We start from the raw sequence: 10,077 nt of genomic DNA, 5'->3' as shown, positions 1-10,077 counted from the left end.
CCACATGTGTCAATTGCGTTGTTTTCGCGCCAAAGTTTGTACGTCAGGAGTATACGTAATGGAGTTTGTCTTCAACTTAAGTTAAATTAAAATTGCTGTCACCAACCACGACCTGCGCTTCAGGCCGGAATAATTTTTAAGGAAATTTGTCAAAACAAATCAACACTGAAAATGCCAAAACATTATGAAATATTCTAATTGTAAATACATATTGAAAAAGAAATGTCGGAGATGCAGGTCGTAGTAGTAGAAATATATATTTCGTGTAAACATATTATACAGAGCAAAATAAAATGGATTTAGGACAACATTTAGGTAAAAGCGTCATGCTTTTGTACCCTAACCTATCGATAGATAAGTGGACATGACCGAGAAAAACAGAGACAGTGACAAAAGACAAAATGGCAACAATCAGACACACAAAGACACAACCTAAAAACAGTAACTGGTATGAGACGAGAGCATACATTTAAATTCATAAATCATAAATAATTATTCGCAGATGCAGATGCGACCTAAGGTTTTTAACAAAGACAGAGAAGGAGGGTGATGATTTCAAGAAGTCATCTAGACTATTCCAGTATGATGTACCCCGTTGAATAACGCGGTCGTCGGTCAACTCCTTGGGAGATTAGCATCAGTGATTCTTTTAAGTACTTTACGCTCATTTCGCTCTTCGAATCGTTGTCCGACAGCCTCGGTTACCCGGAACGGAACGTTTCCTAATGTGATGAATCGGAACATTATTAGTGAGGCGGAGACTAGTCTGTATACCGCAAGTAGAGCGTAACCGTATTCATGTTGCCCACAACGTACATACTGAGACGGGGCGTTGCCCAGACTGTCTTCCTATACAGCAGACTCAATACATCAAGATTCGCCTCAGTGCTATAGCTATTGCCATGCGCTGTTACGTGATGCTTGTCTTATTGCGTGCACGATTCTCCTTAAGAAAATGACATGATAAGGAGAGTGGAAGGAAACGAGGTGCACATTAGGTGGAGGGCTTCTGTTCTCAACAGTCCTTTTGATTAAGAATGTCTCGTATCTTCGCGGAATCAAAGACCCGAATCTTTCCCCCCCCCAAAAAAAAAGAGGCTAATTGCTCGTTAGAGGGTGAATTCGTTAGCCCGTTTATTTTGAACCTTGAGCATCAGTAGCAGTAACAAAAGCGGTTGTTTACAATTGGAACCAACAGATGACTCGAACTTCATTATATTTGTAATTCAGTTTCATTTGCATGTTTTGCGTTTCAGTTTCAGTTTAAAGGTTAGTCAGCTTTTCGTAATAATAACACGAATGCGGCATCGAAAACGTCAAACGCAGGTCGTCGAGACGGGATGTTACATTTCAGTTTTGAGAAATTGAAAAAGGGGTGCATACCTAAATGGTCCCCAGTCCGTATGTTACCCAGTCCCTATTGTTCCCCAGTCCCAATGTCCCTGTTACCCAGCCCCCTTGTTATCCAGGCCCTACGTTCCCCAGTCCCTATGTCATTGTCCCTATGTTCCCCAGTCCCTATATTCCCCAGTCCATACGTTCCCAAGTCCATATGTTCCCCAGTCCCTATGTTACCCAGTCATATGTTACCCAGTCCCTATGTTCCGCAGTCCCTATGTTCCGCAGTCCCTTTGACCCTATGTTACCCAGTCCCTAAGTTCCCCAGTCCCTAAGTTCCCCAGTCCCTATGTTTCCCAGTCCCTATGTTCCCCAGTCCCTATATCCCTATGTTAATTACCCAGTCATATGTTATACCCAGTCCCTATGTTCCCCAGTCCCTATGTTCCCCAGTCCCTTTGACCCTATGTTACCCAGTCCCATACGTTCCCCAGTCCCTATGTTTCCCAGTCTCTATGTTTCGCGGTCCCTATGTCCCTATCTAACCCTAACCCTATGTTCGCCAGTCCCTATGTTCTCAGTCTCTATGTTTCCCAGTCCCTATGCCCCTACCTATGTCCTAACCCTATGTTCCCCAGTCCCGGTGTTCTCAGTCTTTATGTTCCCCAGTCCCTGTGTCCCTATGTTCCCCAGTCCCTATGCTCCGCAGTCATATATGTTACCCAGTCCTATATGTTCCACAGTCTCTATGTTCGCAGTCCCTATGTCCCTATCTAACCCTAACCCTGTGTTCACCAGTACCTATGTTTTCAGTCTCTATGTTTCCCGGCCCAGTCCCTATGTCCCTATCTATTTCATAACCCTATCTTCCCCAGTCCCTATATTCTCTGTCTCTATATGTTACCCAGTCCCTATGATCCTATATTCCTCAATCCGCAGGTTCCCCAACCCTAGCCCTAACACTAACCCTAATGACTGGGGAACATAGGGACTCAGAAACCTGGGCACATCTGGTGGACCCCCAAAAAAGTCCGTCACACACATTTATGTTACTGGCCAAACTGCTTGAACTTAGGTCAGCGCGTATGTCATTCGAGGTGAAGTGTTTGTCAATCTCTCCGCGTTTAAGATTCAGTGATCTTCATAAGGATCTATTGCCAGCTGAGACAGAGGCTTCTAATTATTTCCTTTCTAGGATAATTGAGGAGATGCAACACGCCAGACTACGGAAATAAACCCTTATTAAGCGTGTCACCATGACCTGTTTTTTTCTCGGTACCCGTAGGGATAGATTACCGGTATCTACAGCCTGGGGAGATGGGTCAGTTCATGGAATCGGGGACGAGGTTGAATGGCACCTCTCTCATGAGCCGTCGTGAGGATCTTTTCGCGCCTGCGCTGACCTTTCAACTGTCAGCCAAATGTTAAAGGTACATTGATAAATTTGCTTTTGCAAAAAAAAAAAAAACATATTCAGTTAAAGGAGCAAAACTGCTAAAAATCTTAAGAAGTGTGCATAACAATTAACTTGAAGTTTCAGCTCAGTGGATACCATACATTTTGAGAAAAACAGAGAAAAAGCACGCACATTTGTTGTGGTCTAGTTTTAAAAAAAATCCCCTTCAACGATTGTTTTCTTCCAAATGATACCATTTCAGGCGGAATAATTTCACAGGGTATTTGGTACTAGTCCCATAGTCACTTTGAGCAAGGATTTTCTCGTTAAATCTGTTGCTACGTTTCCAGATAATTGCAAATTCCCTACCACCTGACAAACAGGATTTCGTCTGGAATGCGCTGGTTCTTTCTCTAAAGCGTGTTTCGCAAAAAATGACACTTTTTGTTCAAGAGGTACGAGTCACAGAAGTGCACATAGCCTCACATTAAGAAAATGGACGACAAAGACAATCTTTTCGCCTTGCTTAATTCTCAGCAGTTCATTTGAAATATAAGCGCAGGCGCGAAAAGGGGTCCTCATCACGGCTCATTAAAAATCTGACATTCAATCTAGTCCCGGATTCCACTAACCGCTCGAAGTTCCATGAAGTGACTCATCTCCCCAGGCTGTCAAGATCAAACTGGCTCCACATATAATAATACCAAGCAGGTGTCGATTCACTGTGATAGTTGTGGCCAAAAAAATAGGGGGGGGGGGGAACTCACGTGTTCAGAGCAACGTCTTCCACACGAAGCGTATACGTGCGTATTTCAGACCAAAATTGTGCACCTGAAATTCCTTCTCCTGGTAAAACCTGGAAAAAACGCACAGTTTCAAGGTTGTGCACATATTTGTCATCCCGTTTCAAAGTATTATTGCCCAAGTTGAGGAGCCTCATTAAAACGGCGCGTTCCAACTTCCATTGAAGGGACACTAAGGCCTGATGAAATCCCCGGAAAGTTCATGTTTTGGATAATTTACTTGTGATATTTTAAAGGTCTAGTTGAAAGGAAACTAAACTAACGGAGAAAAGACGGGGGGAAACGGTTGTTCATAACGGACAAGACGGAGTACGCATACGTATTTCCTGTCGATTTCATTCAATGCATGGTACACGTTGTGTGTGGGTGTGTGTCTGTGTCGCGTTAATTCCATGCAGGACAAATAGACAAATTATGATTCTTACACGTCCGCAAAAGGCACAAATTGTCCGCTTGAATCACAACCATCAACGAACAGCTCGCTTTTTCGGGACGAAATCGTTTTCGCATGGTTCTCGCAAAAATAACACAAAGATGGCCAGTTTTTGAAGGATGGACGTTATATTCTAATTTTAAATGTCCTTTCCATTTACAATCGTTTCGTTTTTGTAGCCCAATAAGGCGTATTCTAGGCCGTACTCCCCTTAAGGTGCTTTTTCGGAGTATCCAATAAAATCATAATGTAGATGTCTATTGCGGGTGATGTGATATCTCTGGGGTCAACTTTGCGTCTGGCCGGCGCGGTGCTGCAAGTTTTCGTGCTAGTCTATTGGGGATCGTGGGTTCGGGGAATTCCCCCATTTTGACAACTTCGTTGGCAATTTCAGAAAGACATATTTTGACGACTCTCAAGAGATATGGGAGAACTGTCGCATTCCTCCATCGCCGAATCACTGATGTCGCGAGCCTCTTCAACTTCTGTCTTGGATACATAAAATAGTGGGAATGATTAAACCCCCCACCCAAAACAAAAGGACGATTATTTCAAAATGACTCTCCATTAGTTGTTAAAGGCATGTATAATCATTTGTATTTATCCAATAGGTCATCTACCGACGTATTATCAAAACGTTTTCCTGGGATTAAAGATCTGGTACTAAGCATCCCATGGAATGATGTGGCTGGAAATTTTGTAATCAATTTCCAACAATTAATCTTTCAATTTGTCTAATTTTTGGAATAGAAGAGTTCTATTGGTAAATTCGGGTTTAGTGAACTAGAGATAGTCCATGCATGTTTTACACTGTTTTCTCGAAAAGTGTAATATTCGTTAATCTGAAACTACAACACGTTAGGTTTTGAACATTCTTCTTTTGATTTTAAGTGGTGTTATTGGGCACAAACAAAATGCAAGAACATTTAATTATCCTACATGCCTTGAACTTTGATGCCTCCTGAATTGTATATGCAAACGTACACTGCAAAAGTTCGATGCATGGGTTCTGGTCATAATAACAAGAACTGCTCTTATCAATGGAAGACGACGAGTTCCGTTTGACATAATTATTTCAAGATAGGCCTATGTGTATACTCACAGGGCAAGAAGAACATTTTAAGGATTCTATATGGGCATTTTTGTCTGTCACTTTTGTTTTAACTCACAGCTAAGTGCGGTCTGGTAGCCAGTAAACTTAAGTAGTTTCCAATATGGTTTGGAATAAATGGTTAAAGATTTCGTAGCAAAGTTTGGGATTTTGCTTCGCGGTTGGATTACTCTCGATTTTCTTCGTAATGAGCAATCATCATGGCGCCACTTGACAATTTAAAGCTCCAGCCTAATCACGCTGATGAACGACGTTCAAGTCCAACGTCTGCATTATTCAGAAGCCAGTGGTACCTTAATTACTCGGCGGTGCTTGAGCTATAACGACGGGCAAGCGCAGTTTCGAACATCGGGCAAATTGCGGGCTATTTCTGAAAGCTATAGGTATCAGATGCAACTGTGTCTCGTGGTTTGGGTGACTCTTGGTATGTACCTAAGCCGGGATGTTTTATAGATGAAAATTCAAGTGACGTCATCATTATGTCATCACTTGTCACATAACGTCACATTAAATGTACATTTTTCTACGGCCTATATCTGCAGAACTATAGATCCAATTTGGCTGTATATATGTGCCTAAGTCGGGATATGTTATAGATGAAAATTGAAGTGATGTCATGATAGCGTCATCACATGAAATGTTACGCCACATTTAAGTTGCATTTTTATAAGCGACGGGCCTATTGGCACTGATCACTATGCAACTTATCTGTCTATAACATGACATAACAATACAATAAATTGCAGAAACAGCCATGAATTTGTCCACAAAAGTAAATCTACAGGGTGAGTAAAAAAAGCGAAACCCAAATGTTGGGACCATTGTTTTAGTGAAGTTCTGCATGTATATAGCACTTTCAAAATCTATACGAACGCCCAATTCATAGGCTTTCTTCTAGTACAATAATCATTCAAATCACTCATGTACTATTCAAGTTACGGAATTTTAAACACAACCACCGTTTTGTGCCCACGGATCACAAAAAGGCAAGTGTTCTTTTAGCAAAACGAAAAGAAATCGCGTAGGGATGTGTGTGAATTGTTTTCGTTTTGCTGAAATATACGCACACTTTTTTGTGATCCGTGGACAGAACTTTAAAACGGTGGTTGTGTTTCAAATGATGTAACTTGACAAGTTCATGAGTGATTTGAATGATTCTTGTACTAAAGGAAAGCTTATGAATTGGGCTTTCATATCCTAGATTTTCAAAGTACTACATGCAGAACTTCACTAAAACAATAGTCCCGACACATTTGGGTTTCGCTTTTTTTGACTCACCCTGTATAACATGACATAACAATACAACAAATTGCCGAAACAGCCATATGTTTGTCCACAAACATAAACCCAGTTTAAGTTTTTCCTCACATATTTGACTTTTACTGCGACCCTGCTGAACATAACCACAAAGAAGAATTGCACCATAAACATAAAATGGGATAAAGTGCACAATAAAAACAATCATTGCAAAAACTATGATTAGACAGAATCAAGAAAACCTTTTGAGATGTGAAGAACTCATTGAACCTCATTCAATTCAAACCATCAAAAAACTGGTATAGATGATTCCATTGGACTTGTTTAATTAATCAATTTTAATTAAACTTGAACACCTTCAAAACGATTTTCCCCCTAAGTCATGGTGTTACCTATTCGGATGCACTGATAATTTACATAAAGACTATCGCTGTGAGTGTGAAGTTAAACTGATCAATCTGGCTAAATCAACACACCGTGGAAGTTTAAATTGAAATGGGACCAAATTACATAAGAAAAACTAATGAACAACCGCCAATGATACGAAATGATCCGATTGGACAAATGAGCATTTCGAAGAATAATTTGGTACTGATGAATATGTTAGAAACAAAGATTGAGATAGGAAAACCTGGATATAAAAAAAAAATCACAATCACAATCAGGGTTTGCAGCCACTCTGGAAACAGGGACATCCTTGAAGAAAAGTTTTCATTTTTCCAGTTATTTAAAACTCGGGAATTTCGTGAAAACATCAAACATCAGGGAAAACTCAGGGAATTTGACAGTGACCCCAGAAGGACATGGTTTTAGCCATTTTGACATCATGCATGTGTCTTGTGCCATTTGTCCAAGTTGTGTCCATTGATTGACTGGATATCTGATGTACATGTATGGCTTTACGATAGAGGACAGACACACACACATGGAGAACAAAAGATCCTTTCAGTCCTCGAGCGTTGGGTCTTTTGTTGAAAACGGTCCTCGATCCTACAGTTATGTGCTTAGTCTATGGGAGGGTGTTATATTACAGGGACAGAGGGAAACACAAAGCATTGTCCTTGGGCGTATAGAACAACACGTCAGTGTGGCTTTTTGTCGTTTATTCAGTGTGAATGTTACACATCTATAACAATAACGATTGGATATCCTGCACCGCCTCTTGACTTTCCAGCAAAATCGTCACAGTGAATATATTTCTCACGAGTTTTGGAACTTTTTTCAGGGAAAACCGAGGGAGTTTTGTTGGGAGCCCCGACAAATAATGCGTCAGGTATGTCAAGCTCGGCCTAAAATACAATGAAACGCCATTCAAAAAAAAAAGGAACATAAGATAATGCAAATGAATCTAGACATCCTCCTGGACAAAAAAGCAGACCAAGCAAAAAACAAAACAAACACAAGTCAGGTGTCACCTTTAATTGCTACGTCCTGTTAAAAGACAAGTAGTCGTCTGCGTTGATGGTTTGAGACGGCTGCGCACGCTTAATTAAACAGAATTCAATGAAGTGTGCAACCTGATCTGTGTCCTTATCGAGCGTGTTCCCCGTGCTAAAGTCGTCACTTCTACACAGTCAGTAACTCATGTTTTGATGTTAAGGCCTCTGAGGATTTGTTGAGAAACTAGTGGAGTCTCAATAAAATAGAGTATTTAGTGTTGGCAAGAGCTGAGGCCAATATTGTGGAGATGCTAAAAGAACAGCAATTCGCTAGTCTCAGCCAAATATTGGCCTAGTAAAAACCGGTAACCAGCCAAGCTGTGATGAAATATCACATACCTTGTCACTGGCTCCCGGCTGACATTTGGTTAACCCGTGAATTTGCTACAGGATTCATGTAATAGAATTTTGTTGTAATGCAATCCTTGAAAATGTACCTTTTGTCCCATTTAACTTCATTTTCAGTATTAAATTGCCATTTTTACGGACATTATGGTGCTTTTCTGGTTATTATGCGAATGCCAATTTCCATATTTATTAGCAAAAGTGTGATGTCGTTTTTCAGTGAGCAAATTTTGGGTTCACAATTTGCACAGAAAAACCCTTAAACTGTGAGTGCTTAAAAGATGACGTCACATCAACAGCTCTCTAAGTTGTCAGAAAAAAAATGGATTAACCTTTTAGATGTGTAAGAAAAAAACACTTTCCATTTTTTAAAAATCTAAACGGGGTGTATGCCTATCATGGTTTTCCTTAATTAAAGAGGAATTGAAATTTGCACAAAATATGTCGAAATGTAAAGTTCATGTCATGGAACCTTAAAGGGAAAATACAACATTTGTGAACATCCAAAAAAAAATTAAAATATGAATGACAGTCTAAAGCATCCTGTAAAATCATGGCACCTGGTGTGCTGACATTTTCAAGAGAAGTGGTATTTTTGTAGCAATTTACAACGCTGGTCGGCCGACCAGCGTTGGAAAAAGCTTTTTTTTTTCCAAATACCCCCCCCCCCCCAATTTACCATGTTTTGTTATTCCGCATTTTGTTTGCAATCGATTACACACCTTTATATGAATGGGTACAAGCCAGCTAGATTGGCTCCCTGACCTTACAACTCTACGACGTCTATAAATTGCTACGTTTCATCTTAAGTGGGGTAAAGGAACCAGGCTACAAGAACATGAGTTTTGTTAGTGTTTATTTTTCACAAAATCTAGAACACAAAACTTCGAACAAGTCAGTGTAACAATATTTGCTATAAAATATTGCCTCCCAAATCCATCCATTACTGAATATTGCAGCAAAAGCAAATGTTGTATAATTATTACCTTTAAGCCATATTTCCCAAAGCAGCTACATGTAAATGATCCCTCGCGACCATAAACAACAAAATGAGGTGTAGGTTCAACTACATCTAGGTCCGATTTAATCATGCTGCTAAGCTTGTAACTGTTTTGCTAATTATAGCAAAGCAGTAAACACAACGAACAGCTTGTTCGCTTCGGAAGTAGAATTTGTTTAAAATACAGGGTGAAAAAAAAACAACCGAAACCCAAATGTAGGGACCATTGTTTTAGTGAAGTTTTAGTGAAGCATGTAGCACTTCCAAAATCTAGGATATGCAAGCCCACTTCATAAGCTCTCTTTTAGTACAAGAATCATTCAAACCACTGCTGTTTTTTTTAAGTTAAGGAGTTTTAAACACAACCACCGTTTTAAAGATCTGTCCACGGATCACAAAAAAGGTGTGCGTTCTTTCAGCAAAACGAAAACAATTCACACACATCCTTATGTGATTTGTTTTCTTTTTGCTGAAAGAACACTGAACTTTTTGTGATCCGTGGACAGAACCTTTAAATAGCGGTTGTGTTACAAACTTCGTAACTTGAAAAGTACATGAGTGATGCGAATGATTCTTGTACTTAAAGAAAGCTTTTGATTTGAGCTTTCATATCCTAGATTTTGAAAGCGCTACATGCAGAACTTTACTAAAACAATGGTCCCGACATTTGGGTTTCGTTTTTTTTTTTACTCACCCTGTAGAGAGTGACGCAAAATATTAGCACTTAGCACGTCTACATAAAATAATAGTAGAGTTTTTCATAAAATAATAGTAGAGTTTTTCAGCTACAGTATTAACATGTTTTTGGGGGGTCTTTTCTCTAACATGAAAGGAGTCTCAGGAAATTAGGCCCTGGGCCACTGTGATTATGTATCTCTCCCAGCGGAATCAGCGGCGGCATGTGGGAAATGTAGAGATGTCAAAACATGCCGAAGGGGTGCGGGATAGCAATCAG

This window comes from Patiria miniata, unplaced genomic scaffold (assembly GCF_015706575.1).
Source record: "Patiria miniata isolate m_02_andy unplaced genomic scaffold, ASM1570657v1 HiC_scaffold_23, whole genome shotgun sequence".
Classification (NCBI taxonomy): domain Eukaryota; kingdom Metazoa; phylum Echinodermata; class Asteroidea; order Valvatida; family Asterinidae; genus Patiria; species Patiria miniata.
Note: the sequence above shows the minus strand (reverse complement) of the source record.